Genomic DNA, 16,824 nt, shown 5'->3' on the forward strand with positions numbered 1-16,824 from the left:
GTTATTTAGCAACAATACAAAAAAAACCCAAACCAAACCCAAACAGTCAAGGAAACATCTCTGTGGTACATTTCCATGCTCAGTTTCTATTATTGTTTAAAACATGCAATTCAAGTTCAAGTGGGGTTTTGGAACCAGACGGAAATCTTAGAGCTGGAAATGAACTCTCCATAACCCAGGACCTTTCTGCCTCTCGTTTTCTCACTCTTTCTTTTTCTCTCCAGCAAGCCCAAAGCCAGATAACACTTTCCTGCTGTGAATTTTTTTAAGTCACCCAACAGCTCTAGAAAATGAGAGCTGTCATAGTTTTTGGATGAAAAAATCATCTGCAGCTCACACAGATCTATGAGCTGATAGGAGTTAATTGACAGCTTGCAGGATTTCGTCTCCAGGCAGAGTTAGAGAGAATGAGAGCCCTGTGGGTTTCATTTGGGCAGAGATAAAGCAGGTTTTTATTCAGTGCTCATGGAGAGAGCATAATTAACCTTTTAGAAGTTTTAAGAATGATCAAATTGTTATTCATTTTTGCAAATGAGAAAAGTGAGCTTCTTTCTCTGCCAGGAAAATACCAGTGCAGATTTCAAGGTCACTTGATGATTTCCTTTGACTGAGAAGATGGAAGTTGGACAAAAAAAAAAAAAGGAAAATGAAAAGACTGAGAAATGGCATCATAAAATCATTCAGGATGTGAAATGAACAAATGTCCTTTTCTAACGTAGTATACTTAAGCTAACATTTACTGCATGTCCATATTAACCTACTGGATTCTGCATGTGATGAAGGCTTCCCTTGTTATTGTAAACAAGAAACTTGGCACTAGCAGCTGTCTTTTATGTTGCCCCTATAATTTTTTAAAAATATTTTCTTACAGGAGAAAATGGGCCATTATAAGAGGTCAGTGGTTTGGCTTTCAGGATGTGTAATATATTTTCAAGTGCTGTAAATTCCTAGAGTGATAATATGAGTGCAGAATAGGAGAATTAAAAACCTGAAAATTATAAATGAATATACCATAAATCCATTTTAACACTAATACATATATATATAAAAAGATAATAGCTGAGAGTTCTTGTTCCCTAAACATTCTTAGATGGAAAAACAAAATTCTCAGATTTTTGATTATTGTCTAGTCAGTATCTTTTATACAACATAAAGTAATATAACCATGCATTAGTTTCTGTCTGACTCTGTGTGACAGAGTTTCAGTTTTCTAGAGTAGCTGGGCACAAGATACCTTGCAAAGTTATAACCTGTTTTCCTTGTGTTATTTATTGGTAATTTTTAGTACACTGAGAAGAGTACAAAAATAGATGTAGACTCTTGTGTTCCATAGAAGCAACATCGCAATCAGTAATAAGAAACCATGAAAAAGAATATCAGAAATCCTATTCTTCTAAACTGTAGACCTTATGATGCTATACTAATTCTAGTCTTGTAGAACACCTTTTTTTTGTCCAGCCCTACATGGTGACATTATCTATGTGAAGGATGACATGCTCTGTACTTTTTTGCTCCCTGCCACCCATTCTCAGATTTTTCCCTGCCTCTCCCTCCATTCCCAGAATTTTCTGATCTGAGATCCACACAGTATGCTTAAAACCATTCCAATATGTCACATACTTTTTCTGATCTGGAGCTACTCAACAACCTTCAGCAACTGAAGTTACAGTGGTTTTTCTGCTGTTATAAATCTACTAACTACCGGTTGTGACAGTCCCTCCTGGTGTATGCTCCTGTCCCCTACACTCTAGCTTTTGCTATAGGATGTGCTCTCTGTCCCTTTTATGTTTTATTCCTGGATGTGAGTGCCAAAATTCTGGAAACTTTTCATGCATTCTTTTGAAAAAATCTTGTAAGTAAGTTTACTTAAGTCAGTTTAGGGAGTGAGGAGTCACATACTTTGCCATGAGACTTCAAATAGTTCTTTCTTTTAAGTCACAAAGATTATCTTTTCTTGTTTTGCTTAGAGTAAATCCTTATTATTACCGTATGTTAGGAAAAGATTATTTTGGCTTCCTAAAACCCACATGAGAGGACAAGGTGTTCTTCATGTGATTTCTGCTAATGTTATCTGCTCTTTATAATGTGTTGGGTTTTTTCTTTCCTAACTGCTATTGTACATTTGATTTAGGCAGGCTGGAAGATAAACTGATACCTCAAAAAGTTCTGAGACTCTGACTGTCTTGAGCCACATCTTTACTGTTAAAATATATTGACATATGGCAGGATGAATAAGTCATAAATAGCAGTCTCTTGTTTACTGTGGCATGTTCATTGCACTATTGACTCTACTAAGAAAGAGTGCAGAGGGTTAGGCTATGAAAACCATTTTTTTTCCAAATTTTAGTACTCCAAATTTCACGGCACCATGCTTCACCCAAGGGAACGCAAAAGCTTGCACACTTTACCTTAAAACGTCTGTGATTTCCATTCCCATCCTCCTGGTGTACCAGAGCACCCTTTTAGTAGGTACAAATCATAATGCTCAACTATGACAAATAAGAGTAGTTTTTCAGTCTGAGTTCCAGTGGGTTCATATGAGGAGAATACTTCTGGTAACACTCTAGGAGGCTTCCCAGGTAAGTCCTTTTATTACCAGACTCAGATAATGGATTTTAAATAGGAAGATTTGGCAGTAGTAACACTTCCAGACAATTAAATGTTCAACTTCACATTTTAGACTAAAATGCACAGTTTTAAAAAAAATGTGTCTGTCATATCAGTTTCAAAAAACTAATAATGAGCTAGCTTATATCTTCAAACTTGCAGCAGGCCTTTAGGTTTTTCATATTGTAAAAGCTTATTTAGTTTTTACAATATGAAAATTATAGACATGGTGACATTTAAACCTTTGCTTTTCATAGCATTTCACACTTACACCATTTTAAAAGACAGCTATTAACATTTACAAAAATCTTTCAGAAACCAAATGTTCTAACATGCAGAATTCCAATTATACTGTGTAAGAGGGTTATCGACTATTCTTCTACAAGAATACTTTGAAGTAATTGGTATTAAACCCAAAGCTAAAATGTCAGTTGCACGTAGACAATAAATTAAGGTTTATAAAAGCATGTAAGATTTATTTAATATTACAATTTTGACCTTTAGACTGTCTTAACCATAGCTTGCTTAAGTTTTCCTCCCTCTTGCCTTCCTTCTTTATCTGTATAATCTTGCTTGAATATTAAACAAAGGTTGTGATGCCAGTTATGCAAAGTAAAATAAAACCTTCATAGCATTAGTACTTTCTTCCAACTGCTGTAACACAGCCACATAAGCCATGTTTTGTTCTTCAGCAGAGATGTTTTCTGAATTGCTCAGGGAGTTCAGTGAGCAGCATTTCCAAAGCTGTCAAGACACAGCTGTTTAATTTTCAGTTTCTCATTGCAAACATCCGAAACTTTCAATTAAATTCAAGCTATAAATACAAACGCAGGCTTAGCTCTTATGTTCTAGCAAAAGACACTGATAGGAAGTCAGGCAAAGTCAAAGGAGGGGTGGCAACAGCAGGACGACAAGAGGAGCTCAGTGTTGAAAGGAAAAACTGTGCTGGCAAAAGACAGGTCTAAGTGAATGATGTTTTGAAACACATTTGAGCTCACAGCAAACAAAGGACTACCCTGCAAAGGTAGGGGATGAATTAACCTTTCTTTTATTTTTTTTTTTTTTTTTCTGGCTTAACACTAAGGAAGTGCAAAGTCCCTCTACCCAGACAAAGAAGTTTCTTTGTCAAAAGCCAAGTATCCAAACTATATTTTGCATCTCTCAGATCAGTAGTATTATTGATTAGTTTTGGCCAGAAAAGTCAGGAAAGCAATCAGGGAAGGAAATAAATGCTGAACAATCTACAAATCATCTTCTCTGCCATTTACTACTGGGGAAGTGTGTGCTAAAAGCAACGTACTGAGGAATGACCACCAAAATATGTGTGGAAATTAGAAACTCAGTTTAATGAAGCTTTTTATTTTTGCAGAGCAACAAAGACAGTGCAAAGGAGTCTGCATACAAAATACATGCCAGGCTTTCTGATGAAGGAAACGGAGGAAGAAAATGTAGAAAACTGCATTGAAGCTCTAGTCTAGATAATATTCTGCTGTAAGCTGAGCTGTGAGACCTAAATGACTGAAAGGGCACACAAAGTGCCAGCACAGAGTCACCACCTGGGAGCTTTCCCTAGACACTTTTCTTCAGATGTCTCAACTACAAAGACAAGGTTAAATGTTGAGATTGGCTGGACAAAGATCAGAAATTAAATTTAACTCCATGTTCATTTCATTTTATCCAGACTGTAGTTTAAAGATCCAAAGAGGTCACAGTTATTTTCTGAAATTTGAAGAAAGTTCTCAGAGATCAAAATGTTCACTATGTCACAGCATGCTTCTTTCTCTGAAGTTGAGAGGTAAATGGGAACACTACATTTTACAACTCTACCTGACAGCAGCTTAACATTTCAGCTTGACCAAAGTCACAACATTGTTTCTTCTACCTCACCTTGAAAGCAGGGTTTTCAAAACAACTTGTTTGGGTTTCTGTCATGGTTTAACCCCAGCCAACACCAAGCCCTAGTCAGCCTCTCACTCACCCCCACACCAGCAGGATCAGGGAGAGAATTGAAGGGTGAAAGTCAGAAAACTCCTGGGCTGAGATATAGACAGTTTAATAGGGAAAACACAATCTGTGTACACAAGCAAAGCAAAACAAGGAATTAATTCGCTGCTCCCCATGGATGACAAGTGTTCAGCGATTCTCCAGGAGAGCAGGGCCCCATCATGTGTAGCACTTACTTGGATAGACAAATGCCATGGCTCCTAACATTCCCCCTTTCTCCTTCTTCCCCCCACTTTATGTACAGAGCATGATGTCACATAGTCTGGACTATCCCGTTGATCCCTTGGGGTCCCCTGTCCCAGCTGTGTCTCCTCCCAGCCTCTCAGGCACCACCAACTTCCTCCCCAGCATGGAAGTACAAACAGCAGAGAAGGCCTTGGCTCTGTTTGCCCTGCTCAGCAGTAACAGAAACATCTCTGTGTTATCAACCCTGTGTTCAGCACAAATCCAAAACACAGCCCTATACTGTGAAGGACATTTGCTACATCCCAGCCAAACCCAGTACAATTATTTTTGTTTTTCCTGCAGTTAATGCTGGAATAACTAAGCAGAGCAAGATATTGCTGTTATAAAATATTTTCCCTCCAATATGGATGGCAGACTTGAAAGTTGGTTTGGTTTTTTTTCTGATAGAAAGACTTGTTGAGGGCATGCATGATTGATGACATAGCTCATTTCCTTCCTCAACACCAACACACAACAAAAATCAAATTCTCAGCTGTAACTTATCTATGTGAGGACACACAGCTCAAATACTGTGATTTTGCATCCATACCAGATGCCCTTTTCCCAACACTTGCCATCTTCTCAAAATGTATTTTTTTCCACCTTTTTTCTCCACTGTGGTGGTTGTTTAAGAGAAGGCACTTCTGGGCACAGCTCAAGCATCACAGGACAGGGTTGTGTTACCTTCTCCCGTAATCTTTTCTTGTCCCACACATGTCTTTGTTTTAATTTGCCAGCTGATGTTCATTCTGTCTTTCAACAGGCCACATTCTCCAGAAGGGCCCCTTTTGTTTCCTCTCTGCAATCCACAATTACCTTGTTCTGCTATCAGATAAACAAATAGCCACCGTGGCAAGACAAATATGAAGTCACTGCAGAGATTTAGGCACAAATGAAGATTTTTGTATGATGCTGTATTCAGCCATGGTTGTCCTTATTTGTCTCAATGACTTAACACAAACCATAAAAGCCCTGCCATGCAAATTTTTTATAACTTAAGGTGCAGCATTCCTAATGCTACGTTAAGGAAAATTAAGAGTCGGATCATGAAAATAATTTGAACAAAATGATTTTCTTAAATTCCATGAGGGATGATTTCATTCTGTCTGGAACGAAGATTGGTAGCAATTATTTGCAGAGTCAAGGTCCCAAAGGAAACTAATCTCAGAACAATACATTGGGCAACTTTTCCCAGAACAGTGTAGCACCCAGCAGAGAGGTAATATTAGGGAGCTGCAGGAGAGACAAGAAAGTGAAAAGGTTTATGTTATTGATTGCAGAAAAGAGAAGCCTTCAGTCATATACCAAATCAATCAACCACTCTATTTTGGTTTAGTACATTATTCATTCACTGCATTTAGTGCCACCTCTAACTGTTTGCAGTATGATCAGATTTACAGACTTTTTGGGAATTTCCAGAAGATTATATCTGGAGACCTAACAGTTAAATACTTTTTTTTTATCTTTAGTGTTGTTTTTTTTGCTTGTTTTGTTTTTTATTTCCTGTCTGTCCTTCCCTCCTCCCCCCACCCCAACCAGTACTGTATGAAGGGGGTGAGGGCACTCAATCACCTTTATTGAGCCACAGCAGTTTCCATACCTCTCAAGTGTCTGAATTTTATTGGAAAGTCCTCCACTTACAGAAATGTGAATTATGAGCTAAGCAGTGTTTTCATGTTCCTGCTTTTGCTCTGTGGCCACTGATTTTGTAAGGAGATATCACTGAAGGCCTAAGAAATGCAGTCAAATTCCTATGAGTTAAATTCATTGTGTTGACTCAAATACTGTACAAATTCCTCCTGCCATCTAGAACAGATATTGATTTAATGAAGAAGAGGAAAATAAATGAGGAAAACAATTAACTAATCTATCTCAACTTATGTCTGCAGCATTACTTCCATGCCTAGAATTTCTTTATTTATATTGGGCTGGTAATGATTTTGTAATACATTCTGGAATGATAGAAATACAAGGCTAAATACATTAGAACTGGGATTTAGATACACTTCAATGCAGATTTAGGGAATAATTAATGCTACTGAGCATTATGGAATTAAAGAACATCAGGCTCTTGGTGTCATTTCACATGTGTGGTTATTTACGTGCATTTTTAGTTTTTCTGTCATTTACCCTGGTATCCTTAACTGCATACTGAGCTAAAAAAATAAGTGAGAGAAATTATTTGCATCTGGGACATAATAACTTTCCATTCACTATGTAGTGCATTGTTGAACATTAAAGGACAGCTCTGTTTCCTGGATGCTAATGAGGATATTGTTTGATTTAAATGCACTACAGTCAGGGATCCTTACTGTTACCATATGCTTAAGACTTTCCTTGTATAATTCCTGTGACTGTAAATCACCAAAACTAGCCAGTAGAACACCTGTACATTACTGATTGGAAATATAGGCTGTTAATTGAGCTGAAATTCAGAAATACTTTTTTGGCAAAATCTGATAGTATTTTCTTCCAGTGTTATAGAACAGAAGAGGTTAAGTAGATAGAATGAAGGCAGAATGGAGAAAGTTGTTTCAACCCAAGGCAATTTGTGTAAAGGGAAGATTCCCTTCATTAATGCAGTGCATAATGAGCAGGACACACCAGGTAGCTGGTGGTTTTTTGGTTGTTAGAGTCATATTTTCTTATCCTGCACAGGTGACTTGCACCTGCTGTGCAGGTGCAATTGAGGTGGTCGTATATATGAATAAAATAACCACTCGAGCAATTGTGCTCACATTTTTCATACAGACTTTGACTTTGTGGCTTTGAATCTCTAAAGCACCTGCAGTCTGTGTGGACTGCTCCTTCCATCATCTGCTTTGATCAGATACAAAGTGAAACTGGCAAAGCCATATTTAGCAATTTTTAGCTAATATTTGGAACATTAATGAATACTCTGGGTCTACAATGTCGGGTTCAGCAAGCTAAAATGAAGAATGTTGCATTTGAAGAAAGAAGGGGATAAATGCAATTAGAGCATTGTAACTGCCCTCCAGCCTGCCCCTGGGGCCCTCCATGAGCCATGACCTGAGTGAGCTTAAGTGCAGGCTTCTGTCACCACACTGGGACTGCTCTTAGGACAGATGGCTACCCAGTACACCATGAGGCAAGTAATCCCTCCAGGAGAGTTCAAAGAGAACCTGGTGTGAAGAGCATGCAAAGCCAGGTGTGCACTCATGTCTCTGGTGTCAAAAGGACATGGAAGGGTACCTGGACGTGAAATATGAAGAGGAGGAGCTGCAGAAGGTGTAGGAACAAGGAGAGTGTGATGGAAAGCTGAGGGCAGTAGGGAATCAAGGTCATGTAGGAGAAGAAGCAGTTGTGCTACCACGAAGATGGTCATCGTATGTTAAGAATAAATGGATGAGGGAAATATAGAGGGTAAGAGACCATGTGGCTGAGCAGAAGGCTTTGAGAGTATTAACACAGCATGATAGTAAATAGAGAGGGCAAAAAACCAGTCACAGAATAAAGAAGGAAGAAGTTTTCTTCCAGGACACGGGTCAGGAGTAGAATAATGCTCTTCCCCATAGCTACTGCATGGGACCACACTCTAGTGTATCTTTCAAATATAAAGGCTTCCATATACAGCCTGTTAGTTAAATGGTGGTGGTGTGTGTGAAGTTAGAAAAAAAGGACAGTGAAACTTTCACTGAACAGACACCTGCTATAGCAGCTGAGCTAGGACTAGGCTGGCTTGTGGCTGTTACAAGGGTTTTCACTGTGCTTAACTTGGAATTATGCCAGGCACTGACCATGGAGCCCCACGTTCTAGAATAAACAAAGGGATTTTAATGATTATGAGTGACTGGAATATAAGGTTTCTATCCAACAAAAATGATATTGCAATAACAGGTATAAGATGAGAAAAGCTGAAGATATATATTTTTTTTTTCCAAAGAAGCTGTATGGCTTGTTTATCTGTTCCTATCCTTTGCATTTAAATACTCTAAGGAAGGAGTAAAATAGTAGATAAGTTACCTTTCAGTAATCAGAATAAAATCACAACACACAATCTCCTCCTTGTCTGTCTTCATTTTAATGTAGTTTATCTAAAAACGCTCTACTTTGTATGTATGGGAACTGGAATGAGTTCATCTAAGTGCTTTTTAAGTGCAATGTAATTGTATGTGTCTCTGCTGTAAAAGACCAACAGAAAATTGGACACAGTACACAAACAAGATTTTAATTTTTTTTTTTTTTTGTTCTGCAAAACCACTCACTTTCAGAACTGGAAACTGCATAAACAAGATAGAGTGGAGTGAAAATCACTTAACTTCAGATTTGTGCATTCTGCCTTAGAAGCAGCTTTTTCAGCTTATGTTTGTATTTATAGATCCACCAGTGGGCCAGACCCTTTAGTGAGCTATAACTGAGAGCAGATTCAAGAGTAACATCAAGTACTTTTAAAAACTTCAACCCAGCAACCAAAATTGTTTGATCTTTTATTGGCAGAGTGTGGCTGTTGTAAAAATAAATGAAATACAGTAACCAGTCGATGCCAAGTAACTGTAGATGAATCCAACCTAAACTGGGTTCAGATAATTCTGGGAGTATGCTCTGCATTACCATCAGCTTTGGTTCAGACAAACACATGTGCATATGTGTACATTCATTAGTTCATGATATTTTTCATTTTTTTGTCTTTTTTTTTTTTTTTTTTTTCCCCAAAAGGATCCTTTTCATTTTTAGCAGATACACTGATATTCTTGTACTGGCAGTCTTTTTCACAAAGAGGTTATTTCTGGAAGAGCCTTCCAGTTTACGTGCAAGCAAGCAAATAGTATGTAATAACATGCACATATGCTTCCTTTCAAGCTGGAAGAATATATTTTCTTCTAAAAATGATCTAGTTAGATAAATGTGAGAATATACTGCAACAAGATACTTTAGGCTATGCAAAATACTGGACTGGAGCTACATTTAGTCATGGCATAGCAAATCCACTTAAGAGTTCCCTGAGACAGCCTGGTGGGCTAGAATAACAGCTCCATTATTTGGAGTTTCATGTCTATCACCCTACTTATTAGCATAGTTTTGAGGTTAAACAGTGGTAGTTTTCTCTGTGCACCCTCCTACTTATTCATTATCAAATTACGTTGTTTGTTTAGACTGATATAATCTAGTTCAAGCTTACCAGGTTCTAAAAATGCAATTTCCCCAGTAACAAGATAATTTTTAGTGAATTGATTGTCTACCTTCAGCATGGAACTAAAGTCACCTTAGAAACATGTTTTTAAAGTGCATTTTCAAGAACAAAGTACCAAGCCTGATGAAAAGGGAACAGTGGAAAGTCTTTCAACTGTTCCAATGAGTTTTGTGTGAAAACTAAGGTCTTGTTTTTTGAAAGCTTAAATATGTGCACATATCTGCCCCCTCACAACAAAAGCACTTAAGAGCATAGGCCAGTGGATTTTGTGTCATGTTTAGAGGCCAAGTAGGCTAATAAGTGCTTTCCTGATCAAATATTCAACATCAACTGAAACAGCCAGGACTGAAAACCCAGCAAACAATGAGGTCTATGTCTAGGCTTTTGCTACCTTAAAACAAAGGAATACTTTTCCATGTTTGAGAGAACATTTTGCTTCCAAGATACTGTTTACTCTCATCACATTCATTCAGATCTTCAGCACTTGATAGAAGTATTCCAGTGTACTGCTTGCCCCTCTTTAGCTCACAAGTAACATATAACTCCCTTCACCAGATTAAGAAAATCCGTATTTTTTCTGTAATGCCTTAAAGAGTTGCTCTATCTATCCACTCACATGGTCCTGTCTAAATAAGTTAAAAAAACCTATCCACTTGCTAAGACAAGAATTATTAACCTTATGGATTTGTCAGCCCCAGTTTTTACTTTGCAGTAACTTCAAGCTTCCTAGTAGCCATTTATTAAATTTGCATGATGTGGACCTGATGTAGGTGTGCATACGTGCCTAGCTGAGTGGTAGCACTGGATAAACACAGACAGAAGGAAATGACTGTGATCTTAAATCATGAAACGTAGGCAGTGCTCATTTTCCAGGTAAATATCTATAAAGTACACACATGTTTCTCTAGGACATGCATTATTTTGTCCCTTTTGCATAAGCAGCTTATACCACCACTCTGGGAATGGTGTTTGCTTCTCCAAAGACTGGAATGGCAGAAGCTGAGGACAGAAAATTTTCTTGTTTGAGCCATCACTGCTCTTTCTTGCTCCTCTTTTTTTTTTCTCCTATGTCCATCTGCAAATACCTTAGGAAAAGTCTGAGCTGAGCTAATTCAATTCATCCCTGTGTTAAAACTGAAGTAAAGCTGAGCAGCATTTGATAGTGCTCCCATGGCTTCTCTGAGAAGCTACAAACAGGGGGAAATTGCAGATCAGAACAAAGCTCCTGTCAGCTGTCATTTCCCACTGACATATTTTACTGTAATTATTACTTTTTGAAAACTGGCATACATTGTAAATTACAAGGTTATTTAAGTTCTGAAGATGTACTACATTCCTGCTATGAAGTTTTTGAAGAAATTATTTCTTTTTATGTGTTTACAATAATGCTGAAGTCTACCAGAGGAAAACTATACTACATTTTTAAAGTGATGTGTATGAAATGCATTTCAAATTCTCTCTCTGGCATCTCTGCAAAATGTTTTGAACATATATCTATGTATATGTATATGCACTCTATAGCACCAAACTAATATTTTTATGGAACGTATTGCGTGACATCTAGGATATATGATGAATCTATTTAACACACAGGCTTGCCAGAAGTACAAATTTGATATGTTACACTTCTCTAACCTTATGTTTTCAGGACAACACTATGCCTTTTTAGCACTGACTAGGAAATCAGATTGAATATGTCTGGGGATACAATTTCACATCGTGCATAATCCTGGTTCTGCCGCTGACGAAAATCAATGAGGGTGAGCATTGATCTCCTTGCAGAGTACAAATGCAGTTTGCACTGAAACACACTGCTAGGGATTTTGTTATTCAAGTCATTCGACCCCTCAATGTGTTTGCTAACCAAGTTCTTATCATGCAGCACCTCACTAGCCAAAGCTTAGCTTCAGTTATGAATATAGCAAAACCAGGTCCCCTTTTGAAGAAGAAAAAGCCTTTACATATGCACAGTTCTTCTAGTACGTGTATGTTTGCTCAAGGCTAAACTGAAATGCCTTTTCTTCAATGACATTTCACAATGTCACCAAATATATGAAAGTCTCACTGAAGGATGTGTGAATATGAATCACTCCAAGAAAATATTCTTTTCTGTTGTGACGGATTTTATTTTATTGTGTGCTGGTTAGTCTATTTGTTTTCCTTTTACTTTAGAGAAGCAATTTTTATTGAGTACTTCTTGATGTGGCCAAAACATGCATGTGTTCTTGGACATAGATTACCTACCTATTTTACGGGTATGACAAATGCATGCGCTCACACATGCACAACTCTCCCTAGATAAAGACATGGACTTATTTTTTTATTTATATATGAACTATATTTCATTCTTGACAGCAAAAATATTTTCCTAACTTCCAACTGCAAACAATAAATCAACTATTTTACGAGTGATTGAAGATGATTCATTTAGTGTTGCCATAATATAGTGTTTTCTTTAATGAAAATTTATATTATTTCTCCCGGAATAAAACTCAGTTAGATAAATTTCTACAGAAGGATGCAAGAGAACTGATACCTTCTGTGGTAAACACCGGCTGGTGCCTGACAAGAGGCAGGGCCCTGACTTACTGAAGTACTCTGATCTTATTTAATGCATTTACTCTGAATGAGGATTTTCCATGGTGTTGCCATTATACAGATATATGTAGCTGAACCAGATGGCATTTGTATTAAGACATAACGCTTCCAGATCAACATTAAACTGGAGCTGTATAAAGAAGTTCCTCAGAACACTAACAAGATTAAGATAATGAATTCTGCTTTAAAAAATACAGAGATCAGACAGAGGTTCTGGTATTAGAAAGGGGAAAAATCCCCAAACCACTCTGGCTTTATTGTTCTTTGAGTACTCAGTATTTGGAAAGATGAAATATTAATTGAAATAATATAGGAAGTACAGTAGATATAATGGATGCACTGAAAGCAGGTGTTACATAAGAGACTAATACATATTTTTCTTTGTTTATTAAGGTGATATATTTGTCATAATTACAATGAAAAAATAAACAAAATGGGAGTGTTTCAAGTGCAACATTTTCTCTGGTTATTCCTCAGTGTTACACCCAGAGCAGCTGAAGTTCACAGGACAGCAAAGCCTTCTATGTTTGAGCAAATGCTTCTGCCTTATATCTGAAGCAAACGCAATAAATTACTGAGAGACTCGTATAGAACTCAATTGCTGGTGAAACATTCAATACCAATCAAGTGGCAGAATGCAATTAACTGCTGAACTTTTCTGTTCTATCTATCTGTTTTATCTGTCTATCAGTGGATTAAATCCATGCACTTTAAAATGTGAACACTTTGAGAAATTTTGATATTTCATAATTACATACTTTATCACAATGTGGAGGGTGTGTGTATAATAAATATAATTCCCGTCATGCATATAACAGTGCCTTCAAAGCACATACCACAATTTAGTAAAAAAGAAACTCTCAAATTTTTTTACAACCAGACAGGTTAAATAAAAGTTTATTTTTATGCTCACTAATGTTATTGTGTGTATCCAGTAATTGAAAACTTGACCTCACAAAATGCACACTGATGCGACCTTCATAAATAGAAGAGTGAAAAAGAGACCAAGGCCAAACCCAGTCCAGCTGCTTTCATCTGAGTGATGTCCATGCCAACACCACTTTCTGCATCCTTGAACCTCCTCCTGTGACTTCAAGGAACAGGAAAGCTGTAAACCAGGACAGCCTTCATGTGGCAAACACATCAGTGCATTTCATCCTCCCTTGTCTGTTACTGCTGGTGACTCAGTTATTAATTTTGCTTCTTTCCTTTAGGACTTTAAGAAGAGCTTAACTTCTGCACTTCCCCACCTCGCCCCCTATATTCATGAACACCATTTCAAGAACCAGCTAGGTAACCCTTCACAATATCTCTAAAATCCACTGATTTTTTTCCTACTGTTAAAACTTCCATGAAAATACCTACTACCTTTCCCTGTGAAAATTGCCATGAATGCCTCCTCATTATTTACATTTCACTGAAAATTAAATATAGATACATAAATACCAGGATGAAATACATACAGAAATGCAAAACCATCTGAAGCTCTTAATGCTTTTCTTTGAGGACACCTTGCCTTTTATTTACATTTCTTTTGGCCTTTTCCCTCCTTCCCATAAATCCTTTTTCTTTTCTGTCTACTATTCTTGTTTATACACCAACAGAAGGAAATTACTTCCTGAACTTTGAAAAACAGGACATAGCCATGCTTTTATTTTCCATTTATTTTCTCACATAGGTTCCCAAATAAAGCATGTTTCTCCTACAGACAAGGGAAGCATTGTTTGCTTCTCTGAGAAATGTGTGTCACGCTGAAAACAAAGGTACATCAAATGAGATGAAAACAGATATATCCATTCCCTCATTTTCTCTCAATAAACCCCTAAAAAATTAACACAGCAAACAACTTCTGTAGAAACTCTGGCAAGGCAAGAGAAAACCGTCCCTTTTTATTTCACCCTTAACAGCTCTGGAACTGATCTTCAAGTCCAAGTGTGTTCATCAGAATTGCTTTGCTCTTCTGTTTTTTTACCCTTAGCACTATTGACTCACATCACAATTAAACAGGACAACTTAATTTTCTGGGGCTTTTTTCCTCCCTGTTTTTAATTATTAAAAAACACAAAACAAAACAAAAAACCCCAAAACAAACAAATAAAAAAACCCAAAACCCATACACTGAGGAAATTACGGCATCTTTATATTCTCAGCATCCTTACAAGAGCTGGTCGAGTTATTAATTGTGCATGAAATAGATGATCCCAGCTTTTTCTCCTGCATGGGAACAATTTGCAAACTAATACTGATTTTTACAAAATATCTTTTATGCTTCTGTGCTGAATGCTTTACACAAACAAATATTAGCCCATGGCTTGTTTGCAAACTGCTGACTGAAAATGTTTGTTATTCATAGCATAAGACTTATCAGAGAGTTAACATTTTATTGATTTATAGTCCTCAGGGTTTTTAAATTTTAAACGAACAGCACTAGACTCAGAAGCATATGGGAAGTGGTTTCAATGGGTAGGAGGAGACAAAGCATAGATAACCCAGGTAAAGCTGAAACAAGGATAAAATTAAACTTACAGAATTAGACTATAGGATGACAGTATTTGACTTTGAGAATGAAGGTAAATAAACACAGAAAGACATTTTAAATGTAATAATTTTATTTTTTAAAAAACCAGCAACATTGTTAATCCTCAACCCAGTGTGCCAAAATATACAGTCAATGCTGCTTCCAGTACAGATTTTCAGGGTAATGTCTTATATGCACTGAAATATTAAATTCTCTGGTTTGGGGATCAGAAGCTGTCATTACAGAACCAGTGTTTATTTAATTATTCAGAAGCAGTAATTTTAAAAAGTAATTTTTATCAATGAGATGAATATACACTATATAATTATGAGAACAGAACTATCCCATAAAATTTTGTAACAGTTTTCAATTTTCAAAAGTTTTCTAAAATTTTCCAGTAGTTTTCAATTAAAAAACCAATCCACTATCAATGGTACCTCATGTAATATTACAGAACTATTCACACAGAATTTACTCTCCAGACACGTTAATGAAACAGATGTAGATTTTAACTTACATAGCATTATTTTAGACAACTGAGAGCATAATTAGATTTTCAAATTAAGAAAATAAAACCAAAAATAAATCAAATAAATCTGATTAATCATATCATCGAATATATTTTCACAGAAAAGTGGGGAATTACAAAGACAGTGGTTCTCAAACCCAAAGACCTGACATTCACACAACTGCTAGCTTTGGAAGCAACCTTCCTCTCCAGGTTCAGCCTCTTGCTGTATCTCATTGAAAGACCTCAAATAAAAATGAGCAGGGCCAAAGCTTCATAATTTACACCTTTTCAGTAAATATATATTAATTATATTTTCTTCATCCATAAGACAGTGGAGATAATCTTCATTGACATCTTCAGTTCCTTCCATTTGTGAGGCACCATTGCCTAATTTGACGAAATACTGTTGGATGAGAGTGTGATTCTGCAAGCTTTTGAAGAGGAATTTTAACATAATGTCAGTTCTGAGTGCTCTGAATGTCTGTGTCTTGGAGAAGCAGGCACTGGGAAAGTATAGGTTTCCTAGCATTAAAGCCACAGATCAGCACTGGATGAGTGTAAACTTTGTACTGAGTACTTGTCTGAAACCATGTCGAAGCTTTTTGTAGAATGGTGAATTGCTAATGAATCTTGAAAAATATAGCTCATTGTTTTGTATACAGCACAGCAAATGATTGTTTACATTCCTAATACTGAAAGAAACACAGCATTTCGGCCTTCCAGATAAAACAAGAACATTGTGGTGAAGTGCACAGTGCCCTTGCTGGAACTCAGTCAATGTCAAATACTTAATCTAGACTTGAACTTCATGACTGTGCAGTCACCTGTAGGAGATGCTCAGAGACTTAACAGGATTACAGGTCTAAATCTTATGTATTGGTAGTTTTTGAACCTTCAAGGTGTTATCAAAACATAAATATTCATCTCTGGGTGAACTTTCTGTCACAGCAGCCTTTCTCAGCACACAAAGATTTGATCCGAGTCTGTGATTCTTGCTGAGATACGCATTGCATCATTGTCTATTTTCAGCTTGTTACATTAATCAAAACCTATCCCGTTTATTAAACTGCTTCCTGCAGCTCAGGCATTTGAAATTCAGAGTGCCAGCAAGCAGCTGCCAGGCACCGTGAAAGAAGGAGGTGGAGCAGATTTGAGTAATGTACAAATTGAATTTCAAGTGACTGAGCAGCCTCTTTATCTCTTAGTGAC

General features: G+C 37.0%; 1 long non-coding RNA gene across 1 annotated transcript; it reads left to right on the forward strand.

The window, feature by feature from the left end:
* The first annotated feature begins 2,543 nt into the window (after positions 1-2,543).
* Positions 2,544-4,283, forward strand: LOC147648234 (uncharacterized). Its single transcript, XR_015280659.1, has 2 exons — positions 2,544-2,579; positions 3,977-4,283. It is a non-coding gene; the product is annotated as an uncharacterized LOC147648234 (long non-coding RNA).
* Positions 4,284-16,824: the final 12,541 nt, after the last annotated feature.

The sequence above is a fragment of the Cyanistes caeruleus genome, chromosome Z (genome assembly GCF_971803275.1).
Source record: "Cyanistes caeruleus chromosome Z, bCyaCae1.hap1.1, whole genome shotgun sequence".
Classification (NCBI taxonomy): Eukaryota; Metazoa; Chordata; class Aves; order Passeriformes; family Paridae; genus Cyanistes; species Cyanistes caeruleus.